The following is a 16,123-nucleotide window of genomic DNA, read 5'->3' on the forward strand; positions in this document are numbered from 1 at the left end:
CCAGGGTCAACACTGAGAGTTGAGATACCAGGAGGATTAGGGGGAGTGAGGGAAGAAAGGGGGAATCGATTACACGAATCAATCTAGAACTCCCTCCCAGGGGAACGAATAACAGAAAAGTGGGTGAGGGATTGATGGAGGATGATGTAAGTTATGAACATAATAATCTATAACTTATCAAGAATTTGTGAGGGAGGGCGGGTGGAGGACGGAGGGGAAAGAAATGGGGAGCTGCTATCAGGGGCTCAAGAAGAGAAGGCTTTGAAAATGATGATGGTGGCATAGGTGCAAATGTGCTTGACACACTGGATGAATGTATGGATTGTGATAAGAGATGTAAGAGCCCCCAATAAAAGTACTTAATGAAAAAAAGAAAGAAAGAATAAGAAAAAAGAAAATCTAAGTCAAGTTCTCTTGGGGCATAAAATAAAGGATCTGAGCTGAAGCTGTGTAGAAACATATGAGTCCTTGCACGAGCTAAGAGAGAAAGGCGATCCAAATGACTGTGGAATATTATCTTAGCAACTGAAGTGCAAACAGCGGTACCCAGTGGGGGGATCGTCCTTCACCACTGTAGGAGTAGGATCCCATTCCTTTAGGCCAACTAGACAATAGTCACTTTGTTTGATATATGAGAAGCAGGCGAGTTCTCTTCTCAGAACATACTATGTTCAGCTTTGAAAAACCCCTTTCTGCTTCTGCTGAACTTACAGCAACTGTTCTGAAAATATCTTCAGTTCTTTGCACACTTTCATGAATTGCACAAGTCACTCATAACATCTCCCGGGAATTCGGGGTTCAACACAAAGTTGAAACAAATGATGGAAGGTCCATTCTCTGGTTGTTGGCAAATTTTCTCCTTATGTTATGTGTTTGTTTACTGAAGTAACAAATGAAAGGGAATAAATATGTAGTATTTCATTAAAAGTATAATGAGTTTTATGAAATAAATAAATAACTGTGTGGGTGTTTTTTTTAAAGAAACCCCTGCCTAGAAATATACAGACACCGACCTGCTAACACCTTTCTAGGATGATTGCTTTGCAAAAAGCAACAATAACAAAAAGGCATGAAGAAAGAAAGCAAAATAAACGTGTAGGCTAAATTGCAAACTAAACAAGAGCAAGAAGCAAAACAGGAGTTAGCAGAGGGTGCAGAGATGAAATCTCGGGAGGAACAGAAGGGCTGCAGGCTTCAGGTTCCAGGTGACTTGGATGATAAGCCCTGCAGAGAAGATTTGCATATGCTTTTTGCAAGTCATGGAGAAAGCAAGTGGATAGACTTTGTCAGAGGAGCAAAAGTTAAGCAATTCCACTTAAAGCAAAAGCTGAAGACGTATTGCATAAAGCCAATGATGCAAGTAACAATAACCCACAGTTGAAAACCTTACAGGTGACATGGGAAGCACTCGGAGGAGAAGTAGCAAAAGCAGCACAGAAGAAAGTCATGGAAGATGGACAAGAATCTCTGAACAAATGGAAGAAGAAAAGGTCACACATTTAAAGAAAAGGGAAGCACAGTTGAGCAGGCTGGGGCAGCTACAGGAAAAGCACAGTGTCAGGGCAAGGAAATGAAATTTGATCGTGAGAAAGGATGTAATGAAAATGGAGGTGCCATTCCTGACACAATCGCTGAAGACAAAGCGGGTGCATAAGCAAATGTGGTGAAGAAAGCTGATGGTGCCCAGCTATCAAAAGATATAGCATCTGGGGTCTTCAAGGCTTGAAGGTAAACAAGCGGCCATCTAGCTCAGAAGCAACAAAGCCCACATGGAAGAAGCACACCAGCCTGTGTGATCACGAGGTGTCGAAGGATCAGGTATCAGGCATCATCAGAACAAAAAATCATATCATTGTGAATGAGAAGGGGGTGCCAAGTAGAGATCCAAAGCCCATCTGTAGGCAATTGGACATCCCCTTACAGAAGGGTCACAGGGAGGAGATGAGCCAGTCAGGGTGCGATGATTGGAATGCAAAAGTTGAAAATAAAGAAGACTGGTAGTTTGAAAATATGGTCTTGGTGATAGAAACAAAGTTGGAGATACCATGACAGAATTTTCCAAGACCAACAACTTCTTCATTGCAAATATATTTTTTCAACAATCCAAAAGGTTGTTGAACTTTTCCAGATAGAATACACAGAAATCAAATTGACAACCTCTGTGGGGAGAGAGAATGGACGCAGAAGCTGCATAGCAGCAGCTACAACCAGTCCAGGGGACAATTGTGCAGCAGATCACTCATATGTGAGTTCAGGTGAAAGTTGAATAAAATGGAAACAAGTCCAGGAGAGTCAACATTCTAAAAAAAAAGGTGACCCAACAAACTGTACAAATTAAATAACAATAGCATTCATATCACATGCAAGTAAAATTTTGTTGAAGATCATACAACGCTTGCAACAGTACATTGACAGGGAGCTGCCAGAAATTCAGGCCAGATTCAGAAGAGATGTAGAACTAGGAAAATCATTGTTGATATCATATGGATCTTGGCTTAAAGAAAAGAATATGAGAAAGATGCTTACTTGTATTTCGTTAACTATGCAAAGACATGCTACAATGAATTGTACAATTCATAATAAACTATGGATAGCCCTGAGAAAAATGGGAATTCCAGAATACCATTTTGTGTTCATATGGGAACTGTATGCACAATAGCTTCCTTCCCTTGACCAGATGCTACCTTTTAAAGTGGTGGATGTATTTTTGGTACAGTGACTCTGTGTATCCCATCTTCTTTTGATGCTGCCTGTATTACTCAATATTTTGCAATAAAATCCTTAAATATTGCAACTCAATTTTTTCTTCTGTTCTTTTAGCTTCAGAGATGCTGAATTTATCTGCTAGTTTCATGAGTATTGTTTTCTAACTCCAGTTCTTTACACAACACATAGACATCTTTATTGAACAAAGTACCAAAATATAAAGCTATCATTTTTCAAAATATTCTCCATCTGGGAATATGCACTTATGAATGCAGTGTTTCTATCTCTCTAACTCTTCCCTGAAGAATTATGCCTGTGTACAACTTTTTTATATGATTTACCTATTGAGTTTTATGATATGTGAATTATATATAAATAAAATTATTCTAAAAATGAACTTTTGACATACCTGAAGGACCCACAAATCATGTCCCTTATAAATGTTCTCTGAATTTGGGGAGCAAAAAAAATATCTGAAGGGGTAAGGTCAGGGTGGTAGGGTGGATTGGGCAGATTTCCTAACAAAATTCTAACAAGACAGTTCTTGCTATTTTTAAAGAATGAACAGGTGCATTCAAAAAAGGGGACTTGGAGCATTTACTGATGAAGATAAAAACTACAAGTATTAGTATGGTTTCTAATGAAAAGTAAAGAAAACAAAAGTCATCACTAGTAGAAAACATTTTGGCAAACAAAGAAATGATTGCAGTTGCCAGGGATTTAAATTTACTGGATCTCCAATCAACAATGGAACCAGCAGATAAGAAAGCAGAATATACTGCACTGGACACGTTTTCTGCACAAGACCACTTTAAGGGATTAAAGAGCAAATATATTACCTTGAGACCCAAGGGACTCCTCCCTCCTGGTATTTTCAGGTGCCTCCTGTTTGTGGGAAAGCTGAACAACAAAGAAGGAAGACCTCAGAAGACACAATGCATTTGAATCACGATGTTGGCAAAAAGTACTGACCATACCACCGGCTGCCAGAAGAACAAACAAATCTGTCTTAGAGGCAGTCCAACCAGAATGTTTCATAGAAGCAATGATAGCTAGACTTCGTCTCACTTACGTGGGAAGTATTACTGGGGGAGAGCATTCCCTGGAAGAGAGCATCATGCTTGATAAAGGAAAGAATTAATGAAAAAGAGGAAGACTCTCAACAAGAGGAATTGACACAGCGACTACAACAATGGACTCAAGCGCAACAGTTGTGAGGACGCACAGGGCCATGCAGTGCTCACACGGGGCTGCTGAGTCAGAAACGCTTCATGACACCAGGACCAACAGAGCAAGACGAAGGAAGAAGCCTTGGTAGTGCAGGACCCTGAGCATGGGACTGAGGATGTCCAGTCAGTCTCCACCATCTGCTCTTCAGGAGAAAGATAGTCTATCTGCTCAGATGGCGTTTTACAATCTCAGGAATCCTAAGAAGCAGTTCTACTCGAGCCTGTTAGTCGGGAATGTTTGGTGGAAACGAGTGAGATGGAGAATAAGACGTTATTCCTGAGAGTACTCATCGGCTGCCATCCACTGTTCACAGACACACGTTTAAACATCTTTTCAATAAGCCTGTGCAATATTTATTTGTTCTGACCCACTGTCCTACACATCACAAATACACCACCCCAAGCCATTTACCTTCCCATTTCTACTGCTAAAAGAGTGGAGACCAAAAGCCTTCCTGACCTAAGTCATCAACATTGTTCACCTGCTTCACTGTGTGGGTTTCCTAACTGGTCTTCTCTGGCTCAGCCCAGTCTCCACACAGCGCTCAGAAGGATCTGTGGGAACGTCTGCTATATTACGCCCTTCCTCTGCTTAACCCCTTCAGTAGCTTCACATTGTACTCAGCACAGAAACGACAAGACCACTGCCATCAAGTGCATTCCAACTCATCGCAAACCTATGTAGGATTTCTGAAGCTGTAAACTTTGATGGGGACAGGATAGCCTCAGCGTTTCCCAGTGTCCTGCCTTGAACAACTGAACTTCCTGCCTTGTTGTTCAATGCTTACCCAACAGTACCACCAGGACATACAACCGCAGATCCCGTGCCCTTAAATGGCCTTACCACATCCATGGGCTCGTCCCTCATAGTTCTTTAGTCTCTTCTGCTCTCCTCCCCTTTCTCATGACACCCTAGGCCAGCAGACTCCTTGTTCCTCCACTCCGCCAAGCCTGACCATGGTGTGGTGCCTTTGCCCATGCTTTTCCTCCTATCTGGAAAGTTCTCCCAAATATTTCCATTTAATTGCTTAAAAAAATTTTAGCATGCAGGATTCAACTTTACATATCCCCACTCTTTCACTTCCTATACAACTATCTTTTATTTTATCACATTCTCTAGTGTTGTCTGAAAGCATTTTGCTTATTGATTTATCTATAGGCACTCTCACTTTCTCTGTGAGGAGTCCTGGTGGTGTAGTAGTTCCTAGCTGAGCTGCCATCCCTAAGGTTGGCAGTTCAAAACCACCAGCAGCTCCATGGGAGGAGGACTGGGCTTTCTACTCCCGTAAACAGTGACAGCCTCAGAAACCCGCAGGAAGGTTGCTCTGAGTCAGCATTGACTCCATGGCCGTAAAAGGAAGTCTTCGCTCCCTGCAGCATGAAAACTTCGTGTGTGCAACAAGCCCTTGCCTACCTTTCATCATTTTATCTTTCCCCAAGGCCGAGAGCAATCAACACCTTGTGTCGCCAGAACAAACATACCACAAAGGGATGGCTTTAAAGAACGGAAATTTATCTTCTCATAGTTTTGGAGACTAGAAGTCGAGATTCAGAGTCTGGGTCTGAGGGGACGGCCATTGTCTCTATTTTAACATCTAGTTACTAGTGGCCAGCATTCTCGGCGTGCCTCGGCTTCTGCAGTATCTTTCTTCTCTTGTGTGTGTCTCTTCATCTACTCTGATCTTCTTATAACAGGGAAATTATTGGGTTTAAGACCCACTCTATCTATCTGTATCCTAACTATCTGTCATATATATATATATATATATACACATATGGTATATGTACACCGTATATAGGTGAAACTCACTGGCATTGAGTGGATGCTGACTCATAGAAACCCCGTAGCACAGACCAGAACTGGGCCTGTGCGTTTCCAGGACTGTCACTCTTTACAGGAGTGAAAAGCCTCATCTCTCTCTCGTGAAGCCACTGCTGGTTTTGAACTCTGGTTGGCAGCCCAACATGTAACCTACTCTGCCACCAGGACTCCTGCTATTTACAGATACAGAGGTTAGAATCCCAACAAATAGCTTGGGAAAACACTGCTCATCAGCAAGACCTTTGATGATTTTCATGAATCCAAGACACTTTCATCTTCCCGGCCCCCTTGCCTCAATTCAATGTTGGTGTAAAGACCAATACATTAGTGCTATCCAGTGGAACATTTGTTTTATCTAAAAGATCCCTGTTGCCTTCTGATTTTTAAATTAACTAAAACATTATTGTGGGACCTTAAGAGGTCTGTGTACATTGAGGGCATCCAGCACTGGGCCTGTACCTAATGGACTTACTGAGAACAGTGCTCAATGCATGTGAAGCACAGAATTCTGTTTATTGAGTAGATGAATGGCCACTGGTCTGGAGTTCAGAATCGTTCAACGCTAGCTCACTTCCTACATGTTGGTTAATAATCACTCTGGTTACTGATCACAAAGAGTCCTCTGCTTATAAACTGTGAAGTAAAATTAGAATTTTTAAAAATTGTTTTCTCAACCCCTCCTCTCATGTTTGATGAACTTTATGGTCTGTGCCATATTATTTAGTCTTTGATTACAAACATACACTGTCTTTTATTGCTTCTGTGATTGTTCCAAGTGTTAGTCTTATCTCTGTAACTGAATTACAGATTCCTTCAGGACTGAAATTTTATTGTATTTTTTGTAATCATCTCAAGGTCTAAAGCACATCACATGTGTTCCATATTTACTCATTATCTGTCTGATTGCACTTTTAGGTTATCATAAAACTATAGGAAAATACAGAGCTTAGTTAATATGGTTGGGAAATGGCTCAGGAGAGAAATGGTAATGGCTGGAAAGGAGGTAGTGGGTATTCTGCGGCGGTGCTTCTCCATCATTTTTACAACCTCGCACCCTAGGAAATGGTCCGGTTTGCACAGTTCACTGGGCTGATGGATCAGTCTGATTAAAGTTAGGGTTTTGAATGTGCAGGCCCTGCTCCAACTGGCTCTTTCCATCGGGACTGGTTTGGTCAGCGTGGTTGCCTCAAGATATTTGGATCGCTTGCATTCAGCAACAGTCTTCCTGCAAGCAAGGAAGCGGTCGCTTCCCCTTTTCCGCCTCAACCCTTGTAGTTATGCAGTGCCCCTTCTGCCACACTCTAATGGTTCAGAGCAAGTTCTAAGTCTACCTATTCAATTAGATGGGTGTCAGATGCCATCTCTTGATGTGGGAGTGGCAAGGTTCTAGAAAACTACGTGGGATGAAGGGTGTGGCTGGGGACATCTTTCGAGAGCACAATCTCCCACAGATGATTGTACGTGACCGACCCATAATTTGAGCCAAGGACTGTTTTCTATCAACGCCCAGCTCTTCTCTGTTGCATCGCATACCATTCGTAGTCCCTTGGCCAACGGGGCAGGCAGCTCAGCAAAGGGTAGCGTATTCTCTGTGAGTTAGTGATTCATGTTAAGGTTGAGGTTTTTCTCCCTAAAGGACTAGTAAAAATCCTTAGTTTGGTACTTTAAAAAAAAATCGTTTCTCTTCCTCCTCCTTTTTCTCCCCCTCTCCCCTTTTATGTATTTCTCTTCCACATATCTCCAGCAGTCAGTCTTGCTCAAAATTACTCTGTGGTGGGATGTTATTTTCCTGGTAATGACAATTTTGTCATTCTTGGTTTCCTCAATGCCCTTAATCAAGTTTCACCTTTAAAAAAAATTCACTTCCACTGAGTCAATTCTTACTAGTAGTGAGTGACCTGAGAGCATTGTGTAGAACTGTCCCCTTGGGTTTCTGACATTGTTACTCTTAATGGGAGCAGAACGCCTCATCTTTCTCCTCGAAGCGGCTGGTAGACTCCGACTGGTTAGCATCCCAACACACAATCCACTGTGCTGTTGCGAAAGAGGCATGTCTTCTTCACCAAATACATCGGAAAATGCCTAGCATTTGTGACCCAGGACTGGCACCCTTCACTATGAACCTGCCCATCCAACTTGATTCCCTTTGTGTGTCTGTCTACAACTCAGCTCTGACTCTTTTGACCTTCCTTTTTGCAAAGGGATGATTTATAGTGCATGCCACATTGAGAAAAATAATTTCCTGATGGAAACCTAAACTAACTTAGCACCCCACTCAGCAGAAACACTGATCCATGCCACTTTCTGTACACACTATAAACAATTCCACCCCTGTCATAACTTCTGGCCAAATGCTATGTAAGGCATAGAAAGCAGGGTCTTAGTCTCAGAGCACTAGAGCATCAAATGAGTAAAGCACAAACATAAATGTAAAAGGTATTAGCCAGTTACCAGAATAGAGACACTACAATCCAAGTAAGGGGAGGGACTGCAATTCAGGGAATGGCTTTGAAGCCCACGAGTCACAATGGTTCCATTAGCGGTAAGTGGGATTGTCTTAGGCTGGTTCTCTCGAGAAGCAAAGCCTGTGAAGTTTATACAGGTCTATATATTAACATATTTAATACAAGGAAATGATTCACATAGTTGTAGAACAGTGCTTCTCAACCTGTGGATCACGACCCCTTTGGAGGTCAAACAACCTTTTCACAGGGGTTGCCTGATTCATAACAGTAGCAAAATTACAGTGATGAAGTAGCAATGAAAATAACTTTATGGTTGGGGGGTCACCACAACATGAAGAACTGTATAAAGGGTCACGGCATTAGGAAAGTTGAGAACACTATTGTAGAGGCTGGCATTTTCTAATTCCATGGGTCAGATATAATATTGGAGGCTTTTCTGACTCTTGTAGCTGCAGAGTGGATAAATCTAAGATCAGCATGTCAGGTGGCAGGTTGCTAACTCAAGAGGCAAATGAATCCTACTGACTACTCTCAGGATCAGCAAGCAATATGGCAGGCCAATGAACCAGAAGTCAGATGTGGAGCCAGATTCAGAAGCCAGATCCTGCAAAAAAGCAAGTGAGCTTTGCCACAGCATCTGCATATAGCAGGAGATAGTTAAATCCCTGAGGAAATGCCTTTTGAATGGATAGACTGCTCATAGCAGGCCTCAGAGAGGAAGTGCCTGATGACTACATCATAACTTCCAAACCACTAAGAATCATATCCATCAGAGTTGACCCATAACTTTAACCATCACAGGGACCCAGTGCCTTTACCTGTACAGGGCAGAGCATGAAAAACAAGGCTTTGAGCAGCTAAGTTTTGGGAACCAAAAATATCTGGATTTTAAATCTATTTACCTGAACAAGTTACTTAATATGGAGGGGGGGCAGTGGATGTCATGCTTATTATCTTTAAAATGTAGGTGGTGGAAGTTGGTGATTGTGTTGATAAAAACTAATGTGACAGAGGAGACCTGCCCTGTAGGGGTCTCTGAACTAATTCTCATAGAAGCCGATCACCAGTCTTTCTCCCATGAAGTCACTGGGTGACTTCAACCAGAAAACCATTCAGGCTTCTTTTAAAATGTAACAACTGATTTTTGTAAATGCTTTGAGGAATACTGGGTATGGCATAATCAATATTTGTTCCTTTCTATTCCTTTACTCTTCTGTTGTCCTTCAGGTTATATCTAAGAAATGCTATATGCAACTGAGCCTTCTGGGTGGGGGTAGAAGGGTGAGGGTGGGCAGAAATCAGCACACTCTCCCATGAGATACTGGGGGAGGGTTGAAGCAGGACTGACATAGTCAGCTATTACAAGAGGGTCGGAGGTGAAATAGAGTCCCTGGGTAGTTAATACACTTGGCTGCTACTAAAAGGTTGGAGGTTTGAGTCTACGAAGAGGCACCTTGGATGAAAGGCCTGAACATCTACTTCTGAGACTGATGTGCTGCCCACGGCACTAAGAAGGCATGAAGATCTATTTCTGAAAACAGAGTCAGCCATTGAAAACCCTATGCAGCCTAGCTTTACTCTGACACACATGAGGTTGTCATGAACTAACATCAACTTGATGGCAACCGGTTTAGAAGACAAAACAAACATTGCCAATGATATCCAGTGAGCGAAGATGTGCAACACAAGTAAACTAGTTTCCCAAAGATAATGCCAAAACTATTTAAGGGAGAGCACCAAACGTGGTATTGATTTTAATACAGTAAACCCCCAGGCTATAAACACCAACTTATGAATGACTTGACGGCATCAACCCCTATTCCCAACAGATGTGTCATCCCAATCATCTTTACTTGTTGAAGTCAAGTAATATAACTTAAATAGCAAACACATTGAAAACGTTTTTAACAACTACAGTAGGCCCGTACCTTGAGACTGACGAGGACCTGGATGTGTGGACACGGTCGTGGAGAGGAAGGTGGAGAGAGAGTCGTCGTTGGAAGGGGAATCCCCTCCATCAAATCCACTGGTCGCTGCTTCTCAGGAGATTTTCCCTTCTTTGCATTTTCTCCCTAGAACCTGGCTGGCTTTCTCTAAAAAAAAAACAAAAACAAATCTGTCTAATGTAGTCTGCTGTCGGCGTTTCCTCAACTGTTTTCTAAATTTGCATCAACAATATCGATAACATGGTTAACCAGTCCCTTAATCATGATGATTCTTTTCAAAAATCTTTCTTAGGACCCATGTTTTTTATCTAAACAGGACAAAGTAAACCACAAAAACTAAGAAAATTGTAGCAAAACACTTGAAACACAGCCGCATACAGTTTAAACAATGTACTAACAACGCCAACTACTAAGGCCATGTGACCGGGACACGCACAGCGGCTGTTTACGAAAATCACCTGTGTCGGGTCTGAGTCCGATGTTTTGTTTGAGCTCCGATGCAAAATTTTCTCGACTTTTCGCGTTGAAATCTGATTATGTGGAGTACCGGTGTTCTAGTGTCTTAACAATCCTGTTTGTAAATGTATAAACACATTTTAAAGTTAAACCAATCATTGGCGAGAGAGAAGACAAACAGCCCAAGAGGGCAAGCGATTATCGAGACCTGAGACTCTTCCCAGGGCATTGCATAATCAGAAGTCAAAACTGGGGGTTCCAGGGCAGGGTAACCTCCTATGCTGAGCACAGGCAGGCACTGGGGCCTTGTAGACAACGGTGAGGTGCCTGTGTAGAGAAAACGTCTGAAGTTTCTGCTGTACTTCAAAGGCCCTCTATCCAGCTACCCATTAGAATCACCTAGGGAGTGTTCTTTAAAAAAAAAAAAAGACCCACTAGGGAGAGTCTGATTTAATTGGTCGGAGAGGATCCAAATCAATACAGGTTTTAAAAGCTCCCAGGTGATTCTTGTGTAGACAAAGTAGAAAACCACTGCATTGCCCACTGCCTGGAACCTTTGGGACGATCACTATCCAATCTTGGCCACTCCCTGCGTGCCAGATCCTGTGCTGGGTCAGAGGCACACAAAGGTGAAGTGGCCGACATGAACCGGACTCAACTCCGACTCCAGATGGCCCGTGTCCTCCTTGAGCTTTCAGTGGCTGGATCTGAGAGAAGTACGTTGTGAGACCTTGTTCCTGAGGCACTTCGGGGTGGACTCAGACCTTGAACCTAGTGGCTAACCGCCAAGCGTGCTATCCATTTGTACCATCCAGCAACTCAAGACAAGAGTATTAGCCTTTGGCATATTTTAACCAACCTGTAACTGAGATTTTGTGTATGGCAATTGGAAAGATAACTTTAAAATTCAATTATGTCTAAAATTATATCTTGGTTTTGTTTGTAATGAAGAAGTGGAAAAGGGAAGTGCAAGGGTGCTTATCTCAACATAAAAAAGAACTTTTCACGTGTAACCACTGCAGCTGAGTTTGCCTAGTTCCTGGACCCTTTGACTGTGTGCGTGCCCACTGGCAACAACGTCACTGTTGGAAATGCACAATCTCTGCTCCAGGTCAGACCTACTGCATCAGAACCAGCACCTTCAAGTTGAGAATCATTGTGTTAGATCTTAGAAGATTCAATATCATTTAGCTCTACTTCACCAAATCCATGCAGTTTTACTGAAAATAATGGCATATTTTATTATATAAAAGGATATGGCTTGCTTTCAAGAAAGTCATGAATGGCTAGCATTCTAACCACTCCTATAACAGCAATAGCTCCCTTGTTCTGACCAATTGCTCTATGCTGGACATTACAGATACTTGATGGATATTATTGTCACAACAGCTTTAAAGAGTATTCATTATTGTTCTTCCCAATTTCTGCCAATTAATGCAGAGAGATTAAAGTTTTACATCTGATAAATAACAACTAAAATTTGAATTCAGATTCAATTAAAAGCTCTACCTGCCTGTCAATGCTTATCCTAATTGTGATATTATGGTAGGGTATTTATTGTTCATTCAAAAAATCATCAAAAGGGGGATTTAAATACCCCTGATTAATTTTAACATATATTAATTGCAGAAATATATAACAATAACAATAAAAGAGGGAAAGCTGATCGTAGTCTAGGCAGGCAGGCATTATATTTTATCACACACACAAGCTTTGTAAGAATATTAATTGGGTTTATACTATGGAGTTTATACCATGGTAAAATTCCATTATGTTTTTATTCCAATTTTTTCATGGACTTTTTTTGTAGTGACCTCATATTAGTATATCAGCATCGGTGCTGTAAATTTTTTCCAACATTGAAATGCAGCCAAAGGAGCATTTTGCACAAATTGCAATTAAACATCAATAAAAATAGGTTCATAGGAAAACAAGAGTGGGGTTATGTACCACAGAAAATGTGCAAAAGTATACAGACTAGCTTGTAAATGGGTTTTATCCTTCCTGAATACATGCCAAGCAGAAAAAAGTGAGTCTGAGATGAGAAAAAGGTTTTCATCATTTATCATAAGAAGACATTTAATCCATTTCCTTACTTTGAAGACCGATTAAACTTCAAATGGAACTCAGTTAATAAATGCACATTAGCACAATACATCCCCAAGGTGTACCTCTCCCAATTACAAAGCTGCTCCCCACTGATCCACATTAGTTCTTCCCTTGGACTTTGGACTTGAACTCAAACAAGTTTTGTTGGGAAGAAAACTTGGTTGCTCTGGCCAGGTAAAACCAAGCTGCATGAAGAGTCTATAAGCTCTCAAAATTTCACCAAGAACTAACACCCTACTCAAATAAAGCACATGTAAATTCTAGATAGCTGAGAAATACCTGATATTCCATGGAGGGAAAAGTGGGGTGAAATAAGCAAGTAACGGGTATGGGTAGAACAGCGGACCAGGAAGCCTTTTTCCCACCTGCGCACAGGGGCAACGTGATGACAGACCTGCAGGAGATCACAGCAAATTTTGTCTTTGAAATGTGGAGCATGTCACTTACACTAGGCTTCAATTTCCTCATGAATAAAGTGAGGATATTAATGTTTACCTCGCTATCGTTAGAGTAAATGAGATATAAGAAATTAAAATGCATTTTAAAGTGCTTCATAAACTGTAAAGCTCTATATAAACAGAGCAGCTGCCATTGTGGTGTGCTTCAGAGAACCTCGGAAATTCCCCTCAAGGCCCTCCCATCATTGCTTGAGGTGCAAAATCCCATTACCAAGACCCACTCTTTATCTCTTGAAAATGTGCTCGGTCAAGGGCAGATGACACATTAGCATCGTGTCCAACTTAATGAGAGTGTGTTTACCAACCGTAAGCTCCAGTGAGCAGGTGATATTTGAGAGCAAGGTATAGAGCTTCAAAGAGACTGTAGGCTCACTGAACTCTTGAATGAGGAAGCAGCAGAAAAGAGGAGCTGTGTAAAACATAACAAGGTCGACTGTCCAATCCTCAGAGCTAGTTCTGCCCCACGGTCAGGCAGAAAAATGATAGTGGGGAGTCTAGCCTTCTAATCATTCTTACAGCTGATTATGCTCTGTTGTTATGTAAAGACCCACTGCTCAGATTCTGTCTAATCAAATTAATAAGCTTTCCATTTATAATATCATTATGAAAAGGAGCCCAAAGATGACCTTGTCATGTAATTAATCTCAAGAAGAAAGTATCCTGTTTTCACGGGTATGTTTAGTTCAAGATCCTGTGTCCCCAACACTCTTAATCATTGTAGTTTGTGGGGCATCCCACCCTATGAAATCCTGACTGTGCCCCACAAAAGTGACGTGAAAGCATTCTGGCTTCTAGATGCTTTTCCAGAATACACTTGGAGGTGCGCCAGTATGTAGAAGATTTACTGTCATAAGGAAATAAAGGGAGCTACTCAGTGATACTGTAATCTAATTTCTGTAGGTTTTATTACATAGGAAGTTGTCCGTATCAGGCTCTGTTAATATGACTCACTGGGTCATCCGGCTAACATGGAGTGTACTATATATATGTGCACACACATGCTGATCCTTGAGGAAAACGCTATAAATAATCCTAGCTGGTAACCTTGAAAAGAGAGTCGTCCCCCCCACTACTTTGGCTTCAAAATAAGAACTGAATTATAATAGCTGACATTTATAGACACCTAACACTCGGGACATTGTTCTAAAGGTTTTGCATATATGAATTTGTTCAATCCTTGTAGCATTCTTATGAAGTAAGTACTATTATAAGCCCATTTTAAAGATGAAGAAACACTGTCCCAAGGTAACAGCCAATAAAGGGTAAAATTGAGATGCAAACTTGTCCCATTCAGTTCCAAAGTTCAAGAATCCTGCCATCTGGTGTATTTCTCTCCAGAGATCTTACAAATTATAAATCAAACGCGCCTTTCTCAATCCACTTACTATTTTTCTGCTCTCCAGTGTTGGGGTTCACAACTAGAACTGGAGGTCCCACGGCATCAGTGCACGAAAGTGAGGGGAAGATACACCATAAGTCGTTGTTAGGAACCCTGAAGAGAGAAAACCACTGCACACCCCGACACTCGTCACAGTCGTTGCTGTATTGGGGCCCTTGGGACAGTCACTATGGAAATCCTTCCCTTGTGGAGCTTTATCTTTTTTATCGACTCGCTACTTTACCAAGCGTGATGGCCTTGTCCAAGGACTGGTATTCTTCAGAGAGTCTAGTTTTTAGATGACTTGTTCAGCGTGCAGACTGAATAGCTATCATCAAAGGGTGATGCCTTGATGCACACTTTAAAAAATCCAACATCGCTTTGTTCTGTCCTAATGCCTGCCTTTTTCCCTTTAAACATTTTACCTTATTTTTTAAATTTAACAGTTTTATTAGCATATAATTCACAAACCAAGCAATTCCTGGCTTAACTATATTTTAAAAGACTTGTGTGATAATCACCACAATCAATTTTAGAATATTTTCCTCATTCTTGTACCCATTATATTTAGCTCCCCATTTCCCCCTAGCATCCCGTGTCATAACTCTACAAAGCTATCCATCCACTTATTAGCTCTCTAGAGTTACTGATCTTGGATTTCATATAAACAAAAATCATACCATCCCACTACCAAAAAAAAAAATCCCTAACAACAATAGCAAAATAAAACTCAGAAAAATCTCAATCCAGAACAAAGCAGAAAATAATGAAAATGAGAACAACTTTAAAATGAGTCCAAAGGAGGGACAAATGCTAAGGGGTTAGACTTTAACCTGACTGTCTGCATTGGCCACTTCCCAAGGCGCTCAGTCTGATGGGAAGGCTGGTCACCACCCTTGTCCATGCTCTAAAGGCCTTCACTGGCAGCCGCACTGGGACTCTGCAAAGGGATTTTGGGTTTTCACTGTCCAATGACTGCCTCTTGGTACAGGTTCCGCGTGACCTCAGTTAAGTGTTCTGGATTTCCAATTTTTTGCAATGTTTTCCATAGTTTTACAGGATCCACAAAGTCAAAAGCTTTTGCTTGGTCAAAAAACACAGGTAAACATCTTTCTGGTATTTTCAATTTTCAGTCAAGATCCATGTGATGATGTCAGCAAGGATAACCCTTATTCTGCCTCTTCTGAATACAGCTTGAATTTCTGGTAGTTCCCTGTTGACGTACTGCTGCACCCATTTTCAAAGTATCTTCAGTCTAATTTTACTTGCATAATAATTTTACTTATATGAATGATAGTGCTCAATAATTTCCATATTCTGTTGAATCACCTTGATTTTTATTGGGAAGGAATATGAATCTCTCCTCATTCCAAAGGAAGGTGACCCAACAGATTGATCAAATTATAAAATAATATCATTGGTATCACATGCAAGTACAATGTTGCTGAAGATCATTCAACAATAGTTGCAGTGGTACTCTCACAGGGAGTTGCCACGGACTCTAGCAGGACTCCAAAGAGGATGTGGACCAAGGGATATCACTGTTGATGTCAA

Source organism: Echinops telfairi, unplaced genomic scaffold, assembly GCF_000313985.2.
Source record: "Echinops telfairi isolate 266 unplaced genomic scaffold, ASM31398v2 ScPeMD7_23;HRSCAF=83, whole genome shotgun sequence".
NCBI classification, from domain to species: Eukaryota; Metazoa; Chordata; class Mammalia; order Afrosoricida; family Tenrecidae; genus Echinops; species Echinops telfairi.